Source organism: Pinus tabuliformis, chromosome 6 (assembly GCF_031772625.1).
Source record: "Pinus tabuliformis cultivar Carrire ecotype Pingquan chromosome 6, CPIR1, whole genome shotgun sequence".
Lineage (NCBI taxonomy): Eukaryota > Viridiplantae > Streptophyta > Pinopsida > Pinales > Pinaceae > Pinus > Pinus tabuliformis.
The window spans coordinates 886,672,956-886,686,960 of record NC_142292.1 but is presented as its reverse complement, the minus strand read 5'-3'; the positions used below and the strand labels follow the sequence as shown (position 1 = coordinate 886,686,960).

At 36.9% G+C, this 14,005-nt stretch overlaps 1 protein-coding gene and 1 pseudogene across 4 annotated transcripts in view; both read left to right on the top strand.

The window, feature by feature from the left end:
• The window catches only part of LOC149261751 (vacuolar protein sorting-associated protein, putative (DUF1162)), a 528,477-nt gene that overhangs the window by 314,404 nt on the left and 200,068 nt on the right, over positions 1 to 14,005 (top strand). The window lies entirely within an intron of this gene.
• On the top strand, positions 5,724 to 6,495 carry LOC149261752 (heat shock protein 90-1 pseudogene; annotated as a pseudogene).

The window sequence follows — 14,005 nt, the reverse complement described above, 5'->3', positions numbered from 1 at the left end:
CAGTGGAAGCACTTGATCTTGGAGAGATCTTTCTTCTTCCGCTTCTCCTGCTTTTCCTCAGATGCTAGGGCCACATCTTCCTCCTCTTGCTTGACATTGATCCCGTTGTTGCTGCTACCCGTCTTTGACTGTCGTCTGATCTCTTCCTGGCGAAGAGATGCCCATATCTCGTCCCAAGGTGGAAGTGTCCCTATGCCCAGTATACTCTAGAGAAATACTTCCCATTCTTCTAAGACATCATTCAGGGTTGTCCTCACCATTAGCTCCTGATCCGGTGTCGCCTCTATAGTAGTCAATTGGTCTCGGATCTCATTCAGTCCTCTGAGGACGGTGTCACTCGGTTCTCTCTTCTTCATTTGATACGACCTCAACTAATTCTCAAGTAGCATTCTTCTTTGCACAAAGTATGCTGGTACAATTTCTTGAGGGCCTCCCACATCTCATATGCTGTTTCCTTCTCGGCAATGTGTGGAAATACATGGTCCTTGACCCCATTAAGGATGATGCACTTGGCCCTCGCCATTGCCTCCTTGTACTTGTCGTTATCATTGGGGTCGACTGGGATAGCTATAACCTTCAAGGCGAAGTTCTTGACACAATTCTTGTCAAGCACTGATAAGATTCTGGCCTTCTAGATTGCGAAGTGCGATGCTCCATCCAGTCTATCCTGGTCTCTTACCCTGTGTGGTGCCACGACGCTCCTGTACTTCCCTCCTGGAAGTTCTTTGTTCGACTCCTCTGAGTCTACTTCCCGTCTAGAAGTTCTCTTCTAGACTCCACCTGAGTCTTGATTTCCCTCCTGGAAATCCTTCTGTCGCTTGTCGAGATGCCCCCTACTCTGATCATCTTGTGAACTGCACTACTGATCTGGGTTGCTCAGCTAGAAACCCTCGGTAACAACTCCTCCGGCCCTGCTCTGACAGGTACTGTTCTGACTACAGTACCTCACCAGCTCTACTCTGTAATATTTCAGCAGCCTTCCAGACTCCAGCAACTGCCTCTTTGTGAACTGTGTCAACCCCTCTCTGCCTCATGCTGGCTCTGCGTCACCCTAGATGGGTCTGTGTTAGCCTTGGGATGTCGTGCATCAACCCTCTAGCCCTCTGCGTTAGCAACATTGGCATCTTTGAGGCTTTGCACAGCTCCCGACTTCTTTTACGTGGTTCTGGCTGGCTCTGCGTCACACTTCTTGGCTTCTGCGCTACTAGAAACAACTTTTGTCACCTTGGGACAATTTTTTTCTGCTGCTATTGCTCCGCTCGACTGATGTCTTTTGGTCCTCCTGTGATCTACAATCACGCTCTGATACCATGTTGAAGTTTCTAAGTTTACTTAGTTTAGAAACCCTTCATGCACTTTTTTTATTTATTCCTACCCACTTGTTATTTTCCTTTAACAAGTTATTTACAAAGTAAACACTGAAAATAAACACTAGTGCATGCTCAACATATTACAGATCAACAACTAAAAGAAACAAGAACAAACACACCACATGACACCATTATTTTTGGACCAATGTCCTCGGAAAAACCCAATGCGGGAAAACCGGTGCAACTATCTGAGGGTTTTCTTATTAAGCAATATCATAGTACAATCTGGGTGCCAAAACTGGCCTATCCAATAGAGAATTTCCTTAGCAGCTATACCCCATAGTTTGAGAGAAATCTCCTGGTTGAAACCCCAGAAAATCCTTACGGCAACTCTTCAACAAAAAACTGCTTTGCAACCCCAGGGTCTGCCCAATTTGGATTGCGTCAGCCCCAGGAGGCCCTACGTCAGCTTTCTGGGCCTCTGCGTCAGACACACTGGCTTCTTTGGTGCTCTGCGCAGCACTTGGTTGCCTCTGTGTGGCCCTGTGTGAGCCCTTGCTGGCTCTGCATCACTCTTCTCGGCTGCTGCGCTACTCTCCCAACACAATATTTGCCTTCTCTGTTTCTCTGTACTCAATGCCCCTCAGTTGCTCTCCCGATCACTGATTCTATCTCTCTCAGCAAACCGCGCTCTAGAGAATAGAATCACTGATCATCTGGTGTGCTCTCCAAGTGACCCTCAAGCCTCCTATATTTTTCCTGTTGATATCTCAACGACCGAGATTAAGCCCCTAATCAACGGCTAAGATTAGATCAGGCTTGATCCATGCCTTTTGGACCATTCTGACACAGATTCATATTAATACACATTAATATTTTATTTTCCCTAAGTTAGACTTAGGGACTCCATTAAAAATATTAATTATTTTAATATCTTTTAATCTGTTTAGAATCTGCCCAAACCCTTTCTGGGTATTGGAGATCTTATGTGCCCCAACCTCTCCACCAAATATCGTCACTAGAGCACATCTGATGCTACCCCAAATCAACAAAAACCACATAAAATCATCTACATCAGTGGTAAAATAACATAACAGTGGCATAATAATCAATTTGCAGGCATATTTCTTCATTAGCATACCACTTGAATTAGTTAGGCTTGCATTCCATAGCATAACTTATCATTTCTTGAAGGTTGTTATGATATTTTGAGGTCTAATATATGCTGCATAAGGTCTGCATATAAATGTTACAGTGGTGTTATAAGTGGTTAATAATCCCCTAATTTCACTTGGCTTTTGTTCCTTGCATCTTGTGCATCTTGGATAATTGTTTTCTATTGGAATTGGGTGTCTTTCTTGTTGCTGCAATCATTGGTCTCTTGGCTGACCCATCTTGCGTTTCACTGCTTTGCGTTAACAAACACAAGTGCTCTAATTGAATTGGTAATTGTTTGATGAGATTGGCTAATTGCTTTAAGAACATATCTTGGATTAGTGCTCTCTTTGCTCATTGATAGCTAGTATTATTGTGACATTTTTTCTAAAAGAATAACTCTAGTTTGTCATTGCTATCATTGGTTATTGGATAAGTGGATACATTGTTCTTCATTGATATTGTGGAGATAAATATCTCGTGTGGATTTACATTCTTGTTAATCTAAGTCGCCCTTAAAGCACCTAATCAAGTCTAATCATAGTTTTGATAAGAGAAACCTTGAGGCAATCCAATGTGAAAATTTCACCAATGAAATTCTATTGTAGCGATTGGAATTAATTCTTATGGCTGATAATTAATTTAACAGTTTATTGCTACGACAACAACGAATTAATCACACTGCAATCTTTACAAATAAAATAATGCAGAAAAAAAAAGTGTTGGAAACTGAGAAATGCTAGCACACACAACACATAAAAATGACACCATTATTTTTGGACAGAAGTCCCTAGGAAAACCCAACTTGGGAAAACAGGTGTAGCCGCTAAGGGTTTTATTATTAAGCAGCAGTGATAAATTCCAAGTACAATCTATGAATGCCTAACTAACAATCCAATCAACAAAATAAACTGGTCAAAATATCTAAGAGGCAAATACCTCAATACCACGCCTGATCCCTATCTGACAATTGGCAAAACTAGCCAATGGTACAACGTCTACGTGAGGTACAATCTATGAATGCCTAACTAACAATCCAATCAACAAAATAAACTGGTCAAAATATCTAAGAGGCAAATACCTCAACACCATGCCTGATCCCTATCTGACAATTGGCAAAGCTAGCAAGTGGTACAACGTCTGCGTGAGAATCTACGCAGTGTTTGCATAGACCCTAACTTGCTAAGCCTTGGAATTGCTGGAAAGATGACGTACTAGCTAACTCTACCTCAAGAAGAAATTCGCCTGGCCTCCTGGAGAATTTTCGGACCAAGTACAACTGAATTTCTCTTCCCTTCAGCGAAATTGATCTCCCTCTAAAGCTATCTCCGCAGTCTCTGTGCAACTTCTCTGGGAAATACGACCCTTCTGCTGTTGATTTTCTGGGTCTAGAAGACTTCCTCCAGACTCTCTGTATGTGCCCCTCTCTGTCTTTGCTTCCCCTCTTTGGCTTCAACTCTTTCAGCAACTGCTGTTGCTCTCTAGATAAATTGAACTGCCCAAGGAAATCAATCTCAAGTGTGTTCCTCCATCTACCTATCGACTTCTTCATATAATCTCACTGTGGGACTCCAACGACCAAGATTAAATCTTAATCAATGGTTAAGATTATTTCCTAGTCGATCCATGTGAGTTCTAGAGAATTCTCACCTTTCTCAATTAATCCTGATTAATTAACCAGTTTTTCTAAGTTTAGACTTAGGAGATATTTAAAAAGTTGTTAATAATCTAATTGAGTGACTTCTAGATGGAATTCCCAGAAACAGTTTTTGGGTCTTGGAGAACTCCTGTGTTTTAGCCTTCTCCACAAAGTGTCAAGACTAGAACACCATCTGACGCTACAAAAACTAACATCTAATTGTGTCCCTAAGGAGTTCATCTCTCTCGTGTATCTAATTGGTATATTGGCGCTCCATTGTTATAATTTGAAGATTTGCTAATTGTTGAAAGAAGCATTGGATTTGTCTATTTCATGAGTAATTGTCTATTGATAATCTTGACAACATTTTTTGCTATCGTTTATTTTGAGCACTTTCTCTTGTGGTGAAGATTTCCATTATTTATTGTTAAGTATTTCATTGTTCTAAATTAAGATATCAATAAGTACTTAAGAACCTTAACAATCTCACCTTAAGATCATTCACATTGTGCATTTGCATTTTAGGATTAGTTTTGCACTATTTAATTTACCTCCTAGCATAAGCTTGGTTGATAGCTAGATAGGGCCACCTTTCTTAGCTAGCTTGTGAAGCCTAGACCCTCTATAGTGGTTAACACGGTGACCTTGCAGTCGTTAGATCCACAGTCTCTCCAACACTAGAGACATCAGGTGGTTAGAACCCCAGGGAATGTATTGTTAATATAGCCTCAACTATCTTCTCCTGTGTTTCTTTCTCACAACGTACTCTAGAGACTAGCTTTAAAATAGTTGAGAGGAAGGATTCACCTAGGTAGGCAAATAATTTAAAATAAACCAAGATTCTGCATCTCACTTAGATTTTAGGCGTTGCATCCCATTTAGGATAGTGAAGCATCCCATAGAAACAACTGTTCATCTGGTTACTTGGTAAATAATTTATATAAAGTAAGTATTTGATTTCATTAAGGAACTGGTCTTTCAAGATAATCTAATCTAATCTTTAAACTTGCTAAATTAAACAGGTTGCTAGGCCATTTAGTTAGGCAAATAATATTTCCAATGTTATAGAGTATTTAATATACCAATAGCCGTTTCTGGCCCCTCAAAGTACCAGTACATTTTGGCCGCCTTGATATGGGGACCCATCAGGCCTCCGACAATGTCCATCTCCCACATTTCACCGAGATGTTTGGTGTTCGTTTTCCATTTTCATCATGGTATACAATGATGATACGCATATGCTACCATGCATGATGTTGCTATCCACACCATAGCACACCATGTTTTCAAATTAAGCACAGGACAACAAAATTTTGAAATATAGCGCCCTCCTCGATCAATCTTTGCCTCTCAATTCATATTCCAAGGCTTCTAGAGACATTTGGGCCCTCGCTTTATGCTCTGAGGTCCGAATGAAAGCTAAGATTCCTACCATCTTTATAAATCTAATATGCATGCAAGTCCTCTCAGACAACCGTTAGATCTGCAAAGCTGTGTATTAGCGTTTGGCATTGGTCGAGTTTTTGATATATCTTATTGGGGATTTCTGTCTCTGTTCTTTAATACCTATCTGGTTCCCTATTTTGTTCTACTTCATTGCAATTACGATTCCAATTCCAATGGCGGACATCAACGTAGAGAGTGGCGAGGTGGAGACCTTTGCTTTCAAGGCTGAAATTAATCAGCTGCTCAGCCTCATCATCAACACTTTCTACAGCAACAAGGAGATTTTCCTGAAGAGACTGAAGAGGAAGGGTTATGAGGTCCTGTTCAAGGTGGATGCCATTGATGAGTATGCCGTAGGGAAGCTCAAGGAATACGACGGGAAGAAGCTTGTTTCTGCTATAAAAGAAGGGTTGAAGCTGGAGGAGACAGAGGAGGAGAAGAAAAAGAAGGAAGAAAAGAAAGTTGCATTTGAGAGCCTATGCAAAGTGATGAAGGACATCTTGGGCGACAAGGTGGAGAAGGTAGTGGTCTTGGATCATATTGTGGACTCTCCGTGCTGTCTCGTGATGGGCGAGTATGGGTGGACGACAAACATGGAGAGAATAATGAAGGCCTAGGCCCTCCGCGATAGCTCCATGTCGTCCTACATGTCTACTAAGAACACGATGGAAATCAACGTGGAGAAAGCGCTGAGGAAGAGAGTCGAGGCTGACAAACACGACAAATTGGTTAAGGATCTAATGATGCTCTTGTATTAAACTGCTCTGCTTACCTCGGGTTTCAACCCTACAGGAGCCAAACACATTCACTGCCAGAATTCACAGGATGATGAAGCTTTGCCTAAGCATCGAGGATGACACTTCTGTCAAGATGGATGCAGACATGTCACCCCTGGAAGAGGACACCTCTCTTCAGGAGAAGAGCAAGACGAAGAAGGTCGACTGAGACTCCCTCAACTCTTACAAGAAAGAAATCAAGTCTTTTGAGAAGGATTTATGGAAACACAAGAACTTGGGAGGGATCCAGTTAAAGAAGCGTTTGTTGTTGTTTCCTTTATTCAAGTTTGTTGGTTTTTTTAGGTTAAATTTATGAAATTTATATAGGAAGAGCTTTGGTGCAAACCCTTGTGTATATGCGATCTATTGGTGTTATATGTTAAGTTCGTTTGGATGAAAAAAAAATTGTTGTTTTCTTTAGCACTGGTGTCTTACAAAATATAAGTAATGTGGATAACATCCATTGGTGTCATGAAAATGCCTTGGATTAAAATGAAACGAATATAGAAAGTGATGTTTAAATACTCGTGGATTTTGGTTCATCAATTTAATTAAGCTTTATATGAGCGACTTCCTTCTTCATTCAACGAGTGACTTCGTTATATGACCTTAAAATTAGTTCATTCAATTAATATTATTAAGTTCAATTAAAATTACATTGTTGAATTAATGTTATTAAGTTTGATTAAAGTTAGGTTGTTGAATTAATGTTATTAAATTTAATTAATGCTAAATTATTAAATCATAACTATTAAGTTTAATTATCCGAATCTTAAATCCATCGAAACTTTTCTCACTAGGTTGCCCACTATCTCCTACCCTTTTTGGTTTATATATCGATAAGCTTGAGGAGTGGTTAACTTCGCAAGGGGGTGATGGTATCTATTTTGGCAAGTTTGTTATAAGGATTTTTTTTTATGCTGATGACCTTATTTTGATTGTTAAATCGGCTCTTGGTTTGCAAGAGCACTTACTATCCCTTGAGCATTTTTGTAGAAGTGTGAGGATGCAAGTCAATATCAGCAAAACAAAAGTAGTGGTTTTCTCTAAGAAAATAAAACATAACCAGCATAAGTTCTACTTTGAAGGCAACATTCTGGAAGAAGTTGCGGATTACAAATACCTCGGAATTGACTTCAACAAAAATCTAAGCTGGAATAGTTGTAGAAAGAAAGGACTTTGGGGGATTGGAAAGCATTTTATGCTTTTCAAAATAGGTGTACAGAGACAGAGTTATGGGATTGGAAAACCACGTAAACTCTTTTTGGGCCTCTAGTGATTTTGGTGATTCTCTATGGTTGTGAACTATGGGCTAGCAGTACATCCGACATGCAGTGGAGACGAATTGAGAAAATTCAGAAGCGTTTGATTACAAACAAATTCAAGATTAAAAGTGCAGTTCCTTATGCTATCTTGTTAAGTGAAACAGGGGCTTCTCCTATTGAAGCAATTTTTATGGTGCGAGCCATAAGGTATTTGAAAAAAATTGAGCAAATGGAAGAGGGTAGATGGCCTAAGGTTGTCTTTAATGATAGATTGTGCAAGAGCAAAAAAACTTAGATGCAGCAAAATAACAAATGGTTTAGTAAATGGGGTATTTGCTTGAACGCGTGTCCCATAAATAGCGAAGAGATAAAAGCTTTTGTTATGGAAAAGTTCCACAATCGTACTTGGGATAATGAGCTAGGAAGAAAGAAAAGGTACTATATTGAACTCTTTAATCCCACTCATAGTCATCAACCAAAAGCATACATAGAGGCCAATATCTCCTGGAGATCCAAAATTCTTATTGCTTAGTTAAGGACTAACTCTCATCAACTCCGTTGTGAAACAGGGCACTGGAAAAGGCCAAAAGGAGTGTGGGAGTAAAGAGTATGCATTTTTTGTTTTTTTCCGGAAAAGTGGAAACAGGAAAAATTTCATTTTAGAATGTGAGGCCTTCAAAGACAAGAAGGAAAGTTATGCAGATATGCTGGCAGCTAGCTCTTGGGATAATCTATTTAGCGAGGGGTTTGTCGAGAAGCTGGGAGCATTTATTTTGAAGCTTCACAGAAAAAAAGCTGAATACATCAAGTAGATGAAGAAGCATTCTGTCCCATAGGTTATCTTTAGCCTCGTGAACGTTAAAATAATTTCTTTCTTTCTTTCTTTCTTTATAAATTAAAGAATAGAAAACGATTTTCTCTTACATTTAGTTAATGTATATACATAAGAGGGAAAGGCATTTATCGAAATCACAATCGTAAGAAACGGGTCAGGCCGTTCAAGGTTAGGTTGTTGAACTGATATTATTAGGTTTAATTATTTGATCATCCAATCTTTTCTCATTAATTTGAGAATAGGAAATGATTTTCTTTTGCATTTAGTTTATGCTTATTTTGAAATGTGCTTACGTGTATTTGTAATTCTCTAATGAAAAAGTTGGATGTGAAGATGGATTTAACAATGTTAAATCTGATAGTCATAGATGATGTTTAAATTTTAGAATTTATATATATATATATATATATATATATATATGAAGTATTATAAATAATTAGTGTAAATTTAATTTATTTTTTAATAATTAATTTATTTTAAAAATGATTATAAACTAATACGCTATATAAATTAAAGGATTAGTAAATATCATAAAGGTCAATCCATAATAAGCATCACAACCCTTCATAATGTAGTTGACATTGTTAAACTTACAAAAATCATAAAACTTAGTTTATTAAAATTATAATAATTATTATTGATTATAAAAAAATAAATGTACAAGTTAAACATAAAGACAAATGAAAAAACATGGCTTTTGATTCTTATTTATGGGGATTTATCCTCACTTTACCATGGAAATTCTTAATTTGTAAATAGGTTGTTTACAATACCATGGTTTACCAATACCACAATACCAAAAAAAACCATAACTTATGTAATGTGACACTTGTTCATAACTCATTTTTTTAATTAACCAATTTAATTAAAAGAGAAAAAATGACATAATTACTTTGTAAATAAATATCAATCTTTGATTTGTTCATACTCCAAAGAATATTCTACAATATTTCATTGAGTTTGCATTCCTACCATCCACCTAATAATTATAGATAATTAAATTAAAATTTTAGAAGTCCAATTCCAAAATATACATGCCTATCCACATAATAATTAAAACTCACATATAATTTAAAATATAATTTTAATTGCATTGAAAGTAGTGAGGTGCTCTATATTTTAATATGAAGAAGATGTTGTGACATTTACACATAACTTTTATTAATAAAATTGAAAAAGTTGCAAGTGAACTTTAAAATAAATTTAAGTTTACATTAGTTTATCAAATTTACAAATATATCACACTAAATTAATAATATAAGTTACATTACAACTACTTAAAAAGTAAATTATTCTAAATCCATATTAAATTCAAGTCTGCAGGTTTTTTAATTATTTAATATGAAGAATATCATACATGATATGAAATTAAATAATTAAAAAAAATTACAAAATCATCAAAGGTGGAATAATTACTAGGTGTGCCCTCAACAAATAGTCTTTTTCTCAACATTTTGTAGTTAACTTACTTAAACTCAAGGTTTTTTTTGCAATTTGACAAGTCTTGGATAGTCTCATTCCTGGCAATGTAGTAAAAAGGTACTGTAATATTCTTTTAAGGTATGATATTCATCAGACGATCAATTGTTATTTGCTTGAAGAGGGCTAACTCCTTCGTGAAGTTCACCAATAGAGGCTTGTAAGTGGGCAACCCCATTTGTCAACTGAGAATTAGTCTCCTCTAGCTTGCAGATTTTCTCCTTCAAGGAAATATGTTTTGAACGAGAGAGAGCCTTAACATTCTCCTCGACATCATCAACAAGGTCATCCTTGTTCTCAAGTTCATTTGCAAGATTCTAGAAAAAACTTTCCATGGCTATCCATAAGATATCAACCTTGTGGAATCTCTTAGCTATAGCAACTTGGAACATTTATCTTCCGTCTTCAATTAATTCTTTAGCTCTGCATTTTCTATCTACAATAAGGAAACAATAGACCAATTACATCATTACAAAGTTGAAACCAACTTTCTTCTCACCGAGTTTCTGCAATCTTTTACCCATCTTGATAAATTGCTCACAATAAAGTATGTCTCATAAAGAACACATCACTAGGTAGCCCACCCAATTAATGCTTTTATAAAGAAGAAAGGTAGCAAGAATTCTCCACAGGTATTGAATAAATATCTTCTCTGAAACATCAGACTCCTTATGCAAAAGGTGTATTGTTCACATGAAAGTTAACAGTGCCAAGGACTACACATCTTTGAAGATTTTCTCTGCATGTATCTGATACAAAGTACAAAACATAGGCCAAACAACACAATTTAACCAAGATGAAAAGTAACACTAGACCTAAGGTATCTTTATTGAATGCATTGACAACTAAATTCATTAGGGGCATCACCCACCAGCGAAAGAGATCTTAGATTCAATGGCCAGATTTAATGTTGAAATGCTTTTGGAAGATGAAAAAAATCATGAAACCTTCGATATTCACGAAGAAGATTGAAGAAAAATCTCAAACCCTTTACTAAAATATTTGTATATTTAACTAATATACTTATCTACAATAAGATACAGGAAGAAAAGTATTGAAAACTCAAAATCCAATATAATAGAACTTATTTAAAAAGGAAAAAATAAAGAAGAAAGGAGGAGGTTATTTTTGCAAATTGGTACTGCTCTATTAATGATTCATAATTGGGGAAGATTAACTTAAATCTGGCCAAGATCAATACTATTTGGTTACACTAACTCCCTATATACTTGCGATGCACATTGCAAACATTATGTACTTTATGTTTAATAAACAAGGGCGGAAATTTAATGTTGTTAGTGATTACAAAATCCTAAAAAATACTTTGAGATTGAGGTTTATGCATCTAAGCAGAACCCTGATAGCAGCAAATAATTCATACTCTTGGTGTTACATGTACATAATGGTAGCATATGCAGTGTTTGAACTCCACTTCGTAGGTGCCAATGCTCCATGCACAACCAACGGATAAATTAATAGCTAAAATCTGAGAAACAAGAAAAACCGCGCAGTTTGAAGGGTTTGTCAATCCATTATGTATACTTTCTTCTCTGGTCCTTCTACTACTTGTGCTTTAAGCTAGAAAAGAGATTCAAAATGCCTTAAAATGATTAACTATGTATAAATTTTTGCCTTTGTTCACTATAAAATATTGCAAATCGCTACGGTCTAAACTTTAAAACGAAAAAAGCAGAGACCAGACGAAATTTAATACTGCAAAGTAGCTCTGGGATGTCCATTCAATTTTATGGAGGAAATCCATAGGTTATTTTCTCAATCTCTAGTGCGTTTTTTCACTGAAGGCATCAAGAAAAGTGGCTTCATGAGATTTGAACCTCAAATCTTCCATTGGGCCATGAAAGATGATTACAACGAGGAAAAGCCTGAAAGGCTCTGAGATGTATCTAATAGATGCCTGGCCGAAGCATTTTCATCAAATTCTTGAAGTCCATAGAATGTTGAACTTTTATAGCAGTGTTCACTAAACGCAGCTCAAACTTTGCCGAAATAGGGAGGACTTTATCTGTGCTGTCTACACTGTAATCTAATGAAAAATTTGCAGTTCTTGACAAAGTTAAACATTTATCACAGTAACAGAGCTCGGGGATGCCATTTACAAACATCAAAACAAAATCTAAAGCATGATTTTCTTCATATAACACATATCCTTGAATGTCTTAATCAAGAAGTTCAAGGATATGTTAATTGAGACAATGTTAATTTGAATTAATTCGATGGTATTGACGTTGTGTCGAACGAAGAACTTGAAGAAGTCGAACCAAATGTAGAAGAGAATGTTTCAGATGATGATATAAACAATGATGATGATGCTGATATAGCGAATCCTTTGAACATGAATTATGAACTGGATGATACAGATGATGAGTTGGATGATGAAGAAGATTAATGATATCAAAATGTTGAAATGTACGAGCTATGTATTTATGTGCACAACTTCCATATATACACATATATGAAAGTTGTGCACACGAAGATATGTTCATATATATAAGTTGCACATATATAGAAGATATATGCATATACGGAAGTTGCGCATATACAAAAGTTGTGCATATAGAGAAGATGTACGCATATACGGAAGTTGTGCGTATAGAGAAAATGTGCGCATATACAAACGCTATGTGTTTATGGAGGTTGTTGTATATGCATATTACATAAGTTTCGCACTACTTCTATATATGCGCAGGTTCCGTATATGTGCATCTATGGAAGTTGTGCATATATGCAAGATATGCACATATACGGAAGTTGCATATATACAAAAGATCAGTGTTGTGAACATCGCGATTAAGTTGTGATTTTTTCGCCTGACCGATTTAATTGCTGATTTTTTTCGATAGAAACAGTGAGTTTTAAAGCCAATTTTTTGGTTTTTTGTCATTTTTTTCAGACAGCGGGCTTGTTTGAGAGTTGAGGAGGAGAGGAGGTCGACTACAAGGGAAGAAGAGGAGAAAAACGAAATATTTTAGCATCCCAAGCAAGACAAATTCGAGTTTGGACCAAATTTCTTCAGCAAAGGGTGGTTTCTAGGTATGGGCACCAAATTTTTTATTTTTTTTTTTTTTCTGGTTTTTGCTTGGGTTTCTATAACCCATTGATTATCAATGATTTTTGAGTGGATTTGATTGTCTTTTTTTCATATTTGTTGCATAGAGTGGAGAGGGTTCATTTTGGTCAAAAACGCAAAAACTTGATTGTTAGAATTAATTTCTTCTTGTCCTCTATTTTTTGCATCATTTTTGTTTGGGTTTGAATGTGCATTTTTTCTATCAGTGTTGCATTGAGTTGAGGTTTTTCTTTTTTTTGGTAAAAAATTCAATGTGTTGTATGTAAATTTTATTTTTATTTATTTTTAACTTGCAATTCTTCTTGTGCCCTAGGTTCAACTTCAAACCTCATCTTACATTAAAACTCAAGAATTCAACCAAGTTACAAACATGTCAGGGAAATTGGACTCTCTGTGGGAATTTGGTGAACCTGATGGAGGGTTTGACAGATCAAACTTGTCTTACAAGTTGTGTGGGCATCATATGACAGGGGGTGTATAGATTGAAGTATCACCTTGCACAAATCCCTGGACATGAGGTAAGGCCTTGCACCAATACAAATTCAGAAATCAGTCGAAGATCCCTCAGATCATTGGAAGAAATAGAGTGAAGTCCTTGATACGATATCTATCTAGAATGGACAAGATCTTGGCCTTTCAGACCATGAAGTTGGATGCTCCGTCCAACCTATCCTGATCTCTCAGTCCATTCACGACCATTATGCTGCTCTTCTTTTGACTCCTCCAAGTCTCCCAACTTCCCATTTGGAAGTTCTCGGTTCGACTCCCTCTGAGTATCCATTTCCCTTTTGGAAATCCCTCCTCCTTGGTCTTGCCCTGTTAGGTACTGTTCTGACCACATTACCCCACCAGCTTCTCTATGCAAATTACCCGCAGCCTTTTATACCCCAACAACTAAAGGATTGAGCCACTTGGCTCTGTGCAATCTCGGCACCGACAAATCAACTTCCCTAACCAACTGCATTAGCCCTCCTGGCCTCTACGTGGCTCTGCGTGAGCCTGATGCTGCCTC